Source organism: Pleuronectes platessa, chromosome 9 (genome assembly GCF_947347685.1).
Source record: "Pleuronectes platessa chromosome 9, fPlePla1.1, whole genome shotgun sequence".
Taxonomy (NCBI): domain Eukaryota; kingdom Metazoa; phylum Chordata; class Actinopteri; order Pleuronectiformes; family Pleuronectidae; genus Pleuronectes; species Pleuronectes platessa.
The window spans coordinates 21,830,392-21,842,091 of NC_070634.1; the positions used below are offsets into that span (position 1 = coordinate 21,830,392).

At 41.9% G+C, this 11,700-nt stretch overlaps 1 protein-coding gene across 1 annotated transcript in view; it reads right to left on the reverse strand.

Annotated features, from left to right (window-relative positions):
- Positions 1-5,604, reverse strand: part of fcho1 (FCH and mu domain containing endocytic adaptor 1) — a 41,785-nt gene extending 36,181 nt beyond the window's left edge. The window contains 1 exon segment of the mRNA XM_053430989.1: positions 5,498-5,604. The gene's annotated coding sequence lies outside the window, so the exon portion shown is untranslated.
- Between the last annotated feature and the right edge of the window lie 6,096 nt (positions 5,605-11,700).

The window sequence follows — 11,700 nt, forward strand, 5'->3', positions numbered from 1 at the left end:
ACTGCATCTGTCTGCACAGTTACTCAAACCAATGTTAGTGAAATTCAAACTACCATGACTCATGCTCTATATTGAGTGAATGGGGCTGTCTCAAGACTTATCATATGGCCTAAATGTGAGCTTTTGGTCACATGTTAACAAGTAGTCATCCTTGGGTAGGAGGGGGGGGGGGGGAGGGGGGCATAACAATTGAGTACCGATTTTTATGGCTTCAACTACTGTTTAAATTGATTATCAAATAAATGACAGGTACTTTTACTTTATAGTCATAAAATTGCAAAATAAAGGCTGAATATGTTTTTTGCTTTTGCTTGTAAAAAAGACTGGATTGATCAACCAATCATTTAGTCTCAAAACTATTTTGATAATCAATAATTTCTCAAACAAACACGGTGAGCCTTATGTTGTTCATGTTTTCCAATTGTTAGTTTCACAATGACTTGTAAGTGTAATGCTTTGGGGTTCTGGACTGTTCGCAGAGCAAATCAGGAACACGTTTGCTTGGGTTCAGACACATTTCAATGAGCTTCCGTTTCTGACATGTCATTCATAAAAAAGATGAATCCATTGGCTGGAAATAAAGTGACATCAGTAAACTGATGTTTTGAAGCTTCAAGATGAAATAGCTATCAGTAGGACTGTTTACAACCGAGCCACTGACCTCACACAGTTACACAGCATCCCGGAGGTGACTGGTTGTTTGTCTATTATAACAGAAAGATGATTGCTACAATTACCGACGACAGCTTCAGCACTCTTAAATTGTCAGCTCACCTCTCGGAGCCAAATGAGTCGACAAAAAGCACTGTAAAAAACTACAGCCCACACTTTAACGATGACTCACTGAAACCAACAATCACATCAGCGCCGACTTGATGACAGAATTACAGCCTGCGTTTAATGACTAAAGCGATCCGGCACAGAGCCGTTCTCTCAGAGCGATAAACAAGCTGCTCGACGAGTGTGTGGTCGAGGCTTGGGCGACCGAGACAGGGAGAGAAACGGTGAGGCAGCAAACACAATAGACAGGAGGGCTGTGAGGGAGAGAGAAAGCAAGAGTGATAAACACAACCCAGGCTGTCAGCTCCCCATTGTCCAGACCTGAATGTGCTTTTGTCACAGCAGCACACGGCCCTCAGTCCAGCTCAGTCTATGACAACGTGCCAGGCGGGCATCACCCCACCCCCCACCCCAGCCCCTGGCATCAGCAGCTGTGTGAGAGCAGCGAGCGCACGGCGAGACGGCAAACAGCCTCACGGTGCATGTCGAGGTCCGTGCACACGCTTGAGAGGAGCATGTGGGTTCAACTCGGTGAATTAAGTGTTGAGGCCGAGGACTCTTTCAAGCTGTTTTAGTGATTCATTAACAACAACAACCCCCCCCAGCTAATTAATCTGCGTTTTAATGTGAACATGCCAAATATATGCCAGTTATACCCACTCAAATGTTCATATTTAATGTTTATTTTCATCATCTTTAGGTTTTGGATTTTGAGTCAAATGAAACAAGATATCTGAAGAGGTCACCTTGACATTTCACATGCTAAATGATTTGCTGAGTATTTCTGTGACTTAATCATCAATTAATCGGTTGATTATTTTCCTATTTACTCATTTGGTCAATAAGATGTCAGGATATTGTTAAAAATAATGCCAGTAACAATTTCATAAAGCTCAAGATAGCATTAACAATTTGCTTGAGAACTGCCTGAGGATGTTCTCAATACTCAATAATCAACAAATCAAGCAATTAAGAAAAGCCGGTAATTCTGTATAAATAATCAATCGGGAAAGTTATAAATTCATCCATAAACTCTGTATATTGACGATTAATTTGTTTACAATAATCTATTATTTGTTTATGAATATAAAAAAGTGGCCATTACAATTTCCAAAAGCCAAGGAAAACGTCTTTGAGTCACTGACCAACTTAATATGATGAGTGATGAGGGCTGATACTTAAGTATGTTTTTCCTCTATGAATTATGTGACAGTTGTTTTCTTGATGAGTTAATTAATCATTAAATAGGAATGGAATGATGGGATCCCTTTTTAGTTGTGAGGTAGTTGAAATAATCTCAAAGTGAAACAGCGCTCTTCATGCTGCTATTAAACAAATACACAAAATGATCTAAATGAGTCGCCTCTCTTTATCATAACTCTTGCCTCTCGAGTACAGCACAGCATGAAATGAGCCAGTAACCCAGAAATAGACCCAGGACAGGAGCCAAGGTGGACGGGTGGATGTGGGTTAGGCCTGCTCCTCCATCCTGCCCCAGGATCTTCCCATCTGCCATTAGGAGACCTTGGCTGGGACCATTCAGAACCTCCGGCTCAGGTCATGGGTTTGTATGACGAGCTATTATAAAGACTTCCCTGTAGCATGTCACCTGTTGTCACCTCTCTGTGTGTAATACAAAAAAATGTAATACACAGTTAATTGAGTGAGTCTGAATTAAAAGTACTTAGAGTTTTGTTTATGGTTTATTAAGTAGCACGTTAGCTTCACTGTTTCTTGCCTCAGATTTCCTGCCTCTGGGTCCTGCCCTTCTTGGCAAAAAAAAATGAGGGGAGGCCTTGCAGCACTGTAGCCTACATCTGAGAGGCGTCACATGTATAATTAATACTGTCATGGGCACCACATGATGTGTGGCAGGAGGGCCAACACAGAGAAAGAGGGAGGCCCAATAAAGCAATAAGTAATAGTAAGAAGATCCTTATGGGTCAAAGAGAGAGAAAGAGGAGTCATCAGGGAGTAAGAGTACAGCTCATTAACTATGCATGGCTGCAAGCGTGTGCACATTGTGGAGTATTTGAATATTTGAGCCGAGGCGCCGCTCAGCAGGTTGTTGTCAGATTAGGCGTCAGCTCAGCAAAAAAACATCGAGTCCATTCAAATCTAAATGCAAAGCAGATAACTCTTCCTCGGCTTCTTTCTTTTGCTTCCTCTTCCATCACACGTGTGGAGTCTATCTCTTTTCAGTAGATGGCTGCTGCAAAGGCTGTGAGGAAAGAAGCAGTCAACCATCTGACAATCAGCAGAAAACCCCCCGAGGGTGAGACTAGAGGTGTGGGCAATTTTCCCCTGCATGTATTATCCTCTCAGGTGGCCAGCCTCCTCACTTCCTGTGGCTTCATCATGACCTGTTGCATGTCTAAAATCTCTGGACGCATTCCACTGGGGATGCAAAAAACAGAATCCCTCTCGGGTTCGGACAGAAGATTCTCTAACTCCAACCTGTCCTCACTTATAGAGCTGTGGATGACAAGTATATTGATAAACCATTCATCTGGAATATCTAGGAGTATTTCATCATTTTACTAGAAGGCCCACATCCCTTCACAAACTATAACGATGCCTGTAACTGACCCAGGGACGGGTTCAGGAGTAAGGTGACAATTCACTACTTTGACTGATCGGACAAATGCACAACTGCACACAACTTGTAGATCTAAAAAGTGAATACTGTTAGTCACGGCCTGCCCAGCATCAAACACCATCTGCCAAATAAACAGGCATTCTGACGCTGGTATATATTTGTTTCATCCAGTGATATAGATAGTGAAACCAACCCCCCCTCCCTCCCTCTGCTCAGTGACTTTTATCTCCATCCCACACACCCTGACAGTGTCTCAGCATTCAGCAGGGAGAAAGTCTCTCTCCTGTTGAAGTCAAGGCACCAGGGAGCGTGTTGTTTACTTCATTTGATATCATAAGACCCGGCAGCAGCCACGACTCGACTCCAGCCATTTGCTCTCTGAGACACAGAGAGAAAAACCATGCGAGCAAACAACTGCAGTGGCTTCATGCTACAGCTGTGAGGAAATGAAGTTGAATGTCACCGAGAAAAATCTATCAGGCAGTTAAAGGGGAACTCCAGTCTGATGGAGCTTCGGTGCAACCCTGACACAGTTACCGTCTTAAAAATGATGCAGTGAAGCAAACTGCCACCGAAACTCACCGAAAAACAATCATCCTACTTTCACTTTTGAAGCTTTTTAACCCCACAGACTGTCGGTGAAATCAAACCAAGCAGAATCACACGTCAGCCGACGAATGAGAGACAATCTGTAGGTTCAAACACGTGTGATACAAACAGGAGCGAGCGACAGGAAATGTGCCTTCAAACCAGGGTTGTTGTTGTGAATAGCTACACAGGCCACCAGTAAAAAAAAAACTGTAAATGCTGGCCACAAAGGTTTGAGGCATATTCACATTCATTCACATTCAATCACATTCACACCTGCAGGCACCTACAGTCAACCTGAGCTGCTTGTCTTTGGCTTGTGAAGTAATCCAGACAACCTGGAGAAAAAGCCAGGCAGACACAGGAACACAGACTGCATCTTTAAAGTTATACAAAAATAACTGATAAAAGAATATCCTTTCTGTGGTTATATGAAAGAAAGACATGAAGTGTTTTCCATTGAAACCAACAGAGAAACATACTACGTTTCAATTTAAGACAGCATTAAACTAAATTGTAAATACAACCATAAATAGAGCCTGATTTAAGAAAATAATAATGTATAATGTAAGCGACATCTTCTCTGCATTGTTTTTTCTATGAAATTAAAGTTTTTTTAAATTGGCGAATATAGGGTTATGGCTGTGGAGGGATTCCATCAACCAATATTATCAACCAACCCAAATACCGGCCAGGCAAAATTTCGGTAAAAATTTTGGTGAAGTAATATACAAGTTTTTGTCAGATGATCTTGGTCACAACTATTTAAAGTAGGGTTAAGATATCACCCAAGATGATATCAAGATAAACATTTTCAAATCAGTGGAATATTGATAATCCTCATGATAAATGTCACATTATTGTTTCTTTTAGGTTTAAAGACTTGTTTCTGCTCCTCGGTGAAGGTTGTGGTTCAAAACTCGATTTTGTTTTTACAAATCATGGGTAAAGATCAATTCTCTTTTACATCTCTTCACTGTGCTTGCTTGATATCTATTGAGCTTTTGCTATATTGCTATTGATAAATACTGATATTGTCTTATCAACATATTTTTTAAATCCTAATAAAGAGCCCTGTTAAGAGCTCGATCCCAGGTTCACATAGTTATATAAACTTAGTACCTCAAACACCTAGAGACCACATGTTAACCTCAGTGATGTGAACTAGTGAGTGACAGACACACACACACCAGCAGCATCCAGCCCTCAGAAGATGCTACACTACGGACCCGTCCCCAGAAAGAAACTACACTATCTCGGCATGAAGCTATTCAGACACACAACTTACGTTCTATTTAATCACGCTCGGGTTCCTTCTCACACAAGTTTTGTCTGAGTGTGTGTTTCCCTCCGTTCACATGTCAAACACAACGCGTCCAGCCGCCAGTTTCAATCCAACAATGTCACAGCCGCGTCCCGAGCGACTCTCTCCCCCCGGGCTCCGGAGCCTCGCAGCTCGGGCGGCTCGGGCCGGACTCACCGGGGGAAGGAGCCGCCGCGGAGGGGGACGTGAAAGAAAGAGGTCGTTACCTGCTCGGACGCTTCTTGAGCATTTTCCGCCCGCAGCCGCTCGCGTGCTCCCGCAGCGGTTTGATCTGAGTAGTGGAAGATCTAGCACCGTTTCACCCCCCCACCCCACCCACCCCCGGCCCCGCGCTGATTGGCTGCCCGGGCCCGTCACTCCGGGAGCAACGCGTAGTAGGTATAGCAACCGTGAAAAAGGCGGGTCTTACGAGTGCATGCGCGCAGCCCATTGGGTAGCTGTCTCAGAGGGAACGCCCACAAAGTACAGGCTGCAGAACTTCAATGTAAAAGGATGTTTGTGCAGCAAAATTAAAAATAAGGGATCAAATAAGGTTCGGTGGTTTGATAACTCATCTGATCCGCTTTACAGCAGCATTTTAAATAAATATAAATACATATTTGAAGATTAGGACACTAAGACACTGTAACATGAAAGGGATAGTTCACCCAAAAAGTTAAAATTCACCAGTATGCAGATGGAGGTGGTGGGTGAAGGGTTTGAGTCCACAAAACAATTCTGGAGTCTCAAGGGTAAACAGCGCTGCAGCCAAATCCAATACAATTGAAGTATCTGGTAACTGGTAAACTTGTGCAGTGTGAACGTGTGTATGTCTGTAAATATATCTAAAATGCATGAAGACTCCATTTGTTCATCATATCTTTAATCAGATTGTAATGATACAGTTGGTCTGTTTTAGAATACCACCTACAAGTTTGTCTGATACCTTGTTTAAAGTACCTGGGATATCTACTGGAATTTAACATGAAGCTCTTTAGGCAATGAGCTGTCCTCTCAGCATTTCAGGAGGTTTAAGAGGCTGAGTGTCAGGAGAGTCTGAGATAAGGGGAAACACACGGAAGAAACCAAGCCTCAACTTTGTTCTCCTCAAACTAATCTATTATATCGACCTCCAAAAGCCAGTGTGGTCAGGGCCCTTGAGTCATATAGTTGCCTGTTATTTATTATCAACATGGAAAGCCGTACACGTAAACTGTCTTTTGCATACAGTCACAACAAGTGTGAGTCAGAGCCAAAACACAAAGTCTTGGTTGTGTTGTTTTGTGTCTTTGACGGACGTCCTTCAGTCAACAAACCAACATAGCTTCGAGGCGTCCAGTGTGAGAAATGTGCCACACGGCCTTATGGAAGTCTACTGCTGCCACTTTGCATCGAAAAGGCAAATATTAATATATTAATCAGTATTATGCAGGGACATAAAGTGTTGACCTTGATAAATTATTGTGAAATCATAAAACTTATACTCATATCAATAAGAGTTATCATGTTATAACATGACACGTTTTATGTTTTAATAATTTATCATATCATAAAGTCATACTGATCCATTTCTCCTTTTCTGGCACGATAGGAATGTATTTTTTGATTCGGACTCTTCATATAATTTTTTTTAATTCAGCTGCAGAATCTATTTCTGCTCTAGCATCAGTATCAGGGTGAATGATCTAAATAATACAGCCCAGTTAATTATAAGAGTTGAAGAAGGAACAGCTTGATTTTACTGGCCAAGAAATAAGGATTCTCCTGTGCCCAGTTGTTTTATGAGCAGAAATCATATTACTAAATACATTTATTGATGAGGACTCATTTGGTGGAATACAGATCAACTTATCTTGTGATTAGACGTTTGACTTGTAATATTAGCACAGGTTTAACCTACATTACCAAACGTCTGCGTGTGACAGCAGTTCAGCTTGAAGGTAACGAGACACCAGGTCTATCGTGCTGGTGCAGGATATGTTTGAGTGACAGGAATATATTTATCTCTCTGTCAACCTCCTTATCAAAGTCAGATAACATGGCTGGGCTGGTGACAGTCGTCCTGGGGGAGGTAACGGCTGTAGCTCTGGTGAGATGCTGGTTGTATAAAGCAGAACCGTCCTCAGTCAGGCCTGTATTATAGTGCAGTTTAACCTTGAGTCTGAAATGCAAAGCTCAGCCTGTACTGATTTGGGGTCAGTTAAGGGAAACTAACAACTGACGCTCTAGTGTCATGACACACATTTTGCTTCATATCGCTCTGGCAGCAGAAGGGTCTCATCAATCCTGCAGCTGTAGCCTAGTTCTAGAACTGTCCACTTCGCCAATATGTTGTTGAATAGAGAATAGGGATGAAAAAGTTAAATGGCACTTTAGTACGATTGTCATTTAAGTTACTGCTGCAGACTCATAGAGTAAGTAACACTGACCAGTGGGGCGTGTTTTGGCCTTTTCATCAATTCTGAAGGAATAATACATAAATCTTGATGAAAAATAGAAAGTGATATTGCAGCTTAATTGATTCCAAGGGGACTGTTGGGCCTTGGAAGAGGTTGGCTGAGTGCCATTAGCGTGGTTTATCTTTTTTTAGAATAAGACAGATGAGTGAAACTTGGGTTGAAACTTGTCAAATTAGTCATTGGGCTGAAAATAGCTATTATTTCAATTACTGACTAAGCTGCAGATTGTATTTTATATTCTAAGTTGAAACATTTTCTCTATAAAATGTATTTTTACAATTTTCTATTGTCCGACAAACAGTGCAAAAGATATTCAGTTTTGGCATTCAGGCTTATTTGAGCGACTGAGATAATATATATTTATTTTTATAAATAGAAATACTGGAGGAAATTAAATTACGCACAGCCAGTGTTTTGGTTGACAGTGCGAGTCCTGCCACATGCAACCCTGTTGTGACTAAAGTCCACACGACCTTTCAGGTGCTCTTACACATCAAACACCCGAGCTGTGAGGCTCCTCTGCTGGAGCTGCTGATGCTCCGTGATGTTCAAATCAATACAGGCTGCAGCACAACTTAATGTCAAAGGCAGTGAGGTCGCTCATTAAAGGGTTAGAGTCTATTTCCTGTGTAGTGACTGAGATCACGTCCACCTTCAGACTGACACTGAGCTGCAGCCGAGAGGAGAACGTGTTTCCTCAGATATCTGTAAGGACGTTGGACGTAAAACACACAAGTTTTAGCTCATGTAAAGTAGCTTATAAATGTTCAGTGTGAGATGACAGACAAGTGTGCGACAGAGAGAAGCTGTGGTCACACACAAACCCTGACTCTTCGTAAACACTCTCGTTGGCTGTGTCCCTTCACTTCCATCTGCGTCCACAAATGAAATTGAAGATAATCTTTTGAGCGTTTTAAATCCGCAGTGAAATCTTCCGAATAAAATGAAATGAGCTGATGAATTTAATTATGCATCATCAGCCCCTGCCACCTGTTGGCGTTTCTATTCTTACCCAGAGGCGTTTGTCTCATCTGTCTCCCTCTAAAGGTCCTCTCTGATCGGGATCTCATTCATCACCATATCAATACACTGTAAACAAACACACCGTGACAGGCGGTGTCATTACTCCTGCTGGGTTTTGCAGGTGCCAGATGAAGAGCTGTCGTCAGGGAGGCCTTCTCACTGATGTCAGGTCCGGATCGTTGATTTCTAGGTACAAATTTGAACCAGACAACGTAGTGTGCTTTTAATCTAATGATAGATTCTTGTGTTATTGCTTGTTTAGAAGTCAACGTTATTGTATTAATTTTGCACTCAACCAGGGATTTCCCGAGCTTCTATTATTGGGGTTCTTTCAACTGAGAACTAGCGTGTTCACCCTGATGCTCGGCATCTCCTCTCCTGTGTGTCTCACCGTTTCCGCTTCTTTCACATCCACATAACAGACCGGTGGATTAAAGCTGACGAGACAAAAGATGGCCTCCGCTACTCATGAACACAGGAACCGCTTTGGATCCAGACTTTCCTCTCGGCAGGCTCTCTCTGTTCTCAAGGAGATCCTGTGTTCAACACCCAACTGTGGAAATGAGCGTGTTGTTGTGACGGTGTGCACTGTCACCAGCTTTGATTGAGACAGGCACTGTGGGCCAGGTCCCTGCCTCTCCGTGGGCTGGAAGTCACAGCACCCACCTTGTACCAAGTTGTGTGGTTATTGGTCCAGTAGTTTATTACATAAACCTGTTGACAGACAAATCAGAGGTGAAAACATAACCTCCTTAGCAGAGGTAATAAAACCTCCACCCATTTATCAAGGAAATGTCACCAACATTAATAATTATTAGAAACACAACAGGAAATTAAAGTTGAATGAAATGTTTCGAGAATATCTAAATAGTTGACGGGTAATTTTCTGTTGGTTGACTTATCAATTCATTTATTAAAAGCAAATTTCCCCCTGCTACTTAGTCTATAGGGTTTTTATATTGTGTTTTATTAACATTGTATATATTTGTTTATTGTGCACTGATTGCTGGTTGAACATCAAGCCGCCCCTGTCACTGGTTATCTTGGCTCGCCGTCTGGCCGGTAACCAGCCGTCCGGACCGCTCCGTGAATAAGGAGGAGGAGATGTTTCTTTACTTGGAATGCGGCCACTTATTATTTCTCGGATATACAGCAGGAGCAACACTCGCATCACCTCTAGGTGCTCCGTCACTTCTCGTTATCACACACTTTTAGCGTCTTTTCCCACAATACCCTGGTGCACTACGTCACACACTACAATCTTTCCTTAAAGGGGCAGGCCATACCTGCAACACAACAGCTCTCGGTCTCATATACAGATTGAAAGAGAAAGCAGAGACGCAGACTCAGCAACTACATCCGAGATCCGATGCACCTTATTATTATCTGAGGGATTTGTACACACTGTCTGATAAACATTCCGACAGTAAAGGCAAGGGTAAGTGATGGATAAGGTTTTCTTTAACAAGTTAAGTCTTTCATTCTCACTGTCCACCAGGGCCGGGTCTAGACAGGCATGTATGAGGGGGCAGCCACAAATCTTGAGGGGGCATTGTGCCTAACCCTAACCCTAACCCTATTTAGTTTGAGGGGGCACAACATTTATTTGAGGGGACCAGGCCCCCTCTTGCCCCTGCCTAGACCCGACCCTGCTGTCCACCTTAAAACTATGAAATGAACTGAAATATGAACTAGTTCAGAATTTAAATGGTGAACTATGAACGTGAACTATTCATGTTTACTTGTATGAACTGAACTTTGAACTAGTTCATGAGAGGTGTGAACTTGCACAGCACTGACAGGAACTTTCACCTCTTTAACCGTGAGCAGAGCAGACAAAATACACCCAGACAATCTTGTAGCCACAAGGGGGCGCATAGACTTTACTATTAAGACTTCAACACAACCCAGTGCACTTGTCAGTGTGGCAGTATGTTGATGTGTGAAGGTCATTGGTATTCATCTGAATGTGACAGGGGCTCGATACTTCCTCTTTTCACGGGGCTGCAGTGGATGAACTGTGTCTCTCTGTGTTGATGTGAGTGTCCAGGAGGCCGAGTCCCTGTCGTCATTATCTCCTTGACACAAGTGCACTAATGAGGCTTCTCCTCTAATTGAACCATGACATGATTGTAAAATACCACTGATATGGTCCATCAACGCCTCAAGCATAGATAGATTGCATGCCATTTAGGAAATTATTAACTAAACTAAATTAAGCTAAACTTAACTATAATAATAATAATACTAAAGATAAATATGCTATAATATAATATGACAATAATAATGTATACACTATAATATGATAATACTAAACTCTATCTATAGAGCAATTTTACAAATCCACATTACAAAGTGTTTTAAAATGGTAAGAAAAATAAAACAGATTACAGATGGTATTTGCTTTGAGCCCTGTAAACCTGACAGGCTCATATATATAAGTAATAATGTCACATTTGATTTATCGTTTTGAAGTTAAAAGTTAAAACAGTGGAGTTGTGGGTGCGTTCAAGAACAAACTGTCCTCGAACAACTTGTCACTGTGCTGTAAGGTCAAAGTGCTGAGGGACCAGTGAGCCGGTTACTCCAGTGCATGTAAACTCACTGACTATATACCACCGTGGAAAATACTGAGAAACCTCAAATACAGTCAAACCCACATTTATGGCTCGTTACAAACAATGTCCTTCACAGTGGTGAAATCTCTCACACATTTATTTCAGTTTATAAGATATCACGAAATGTTATGACCCAGATAGACAACTCAATTGTGGTCATTCAATTACATTTTGCTAACGCACTCTTATACCAATAACATTTTGAAGACAAGATTTAATTGTGTAATTGTGGTTATATAGTGTGCTATTGCCAATTTTACTCAAAAAAATACTTTTCCCAGCACTGGCTGCTCTCATGTATGACGACGTATCAAATTAAAAAATTAACCA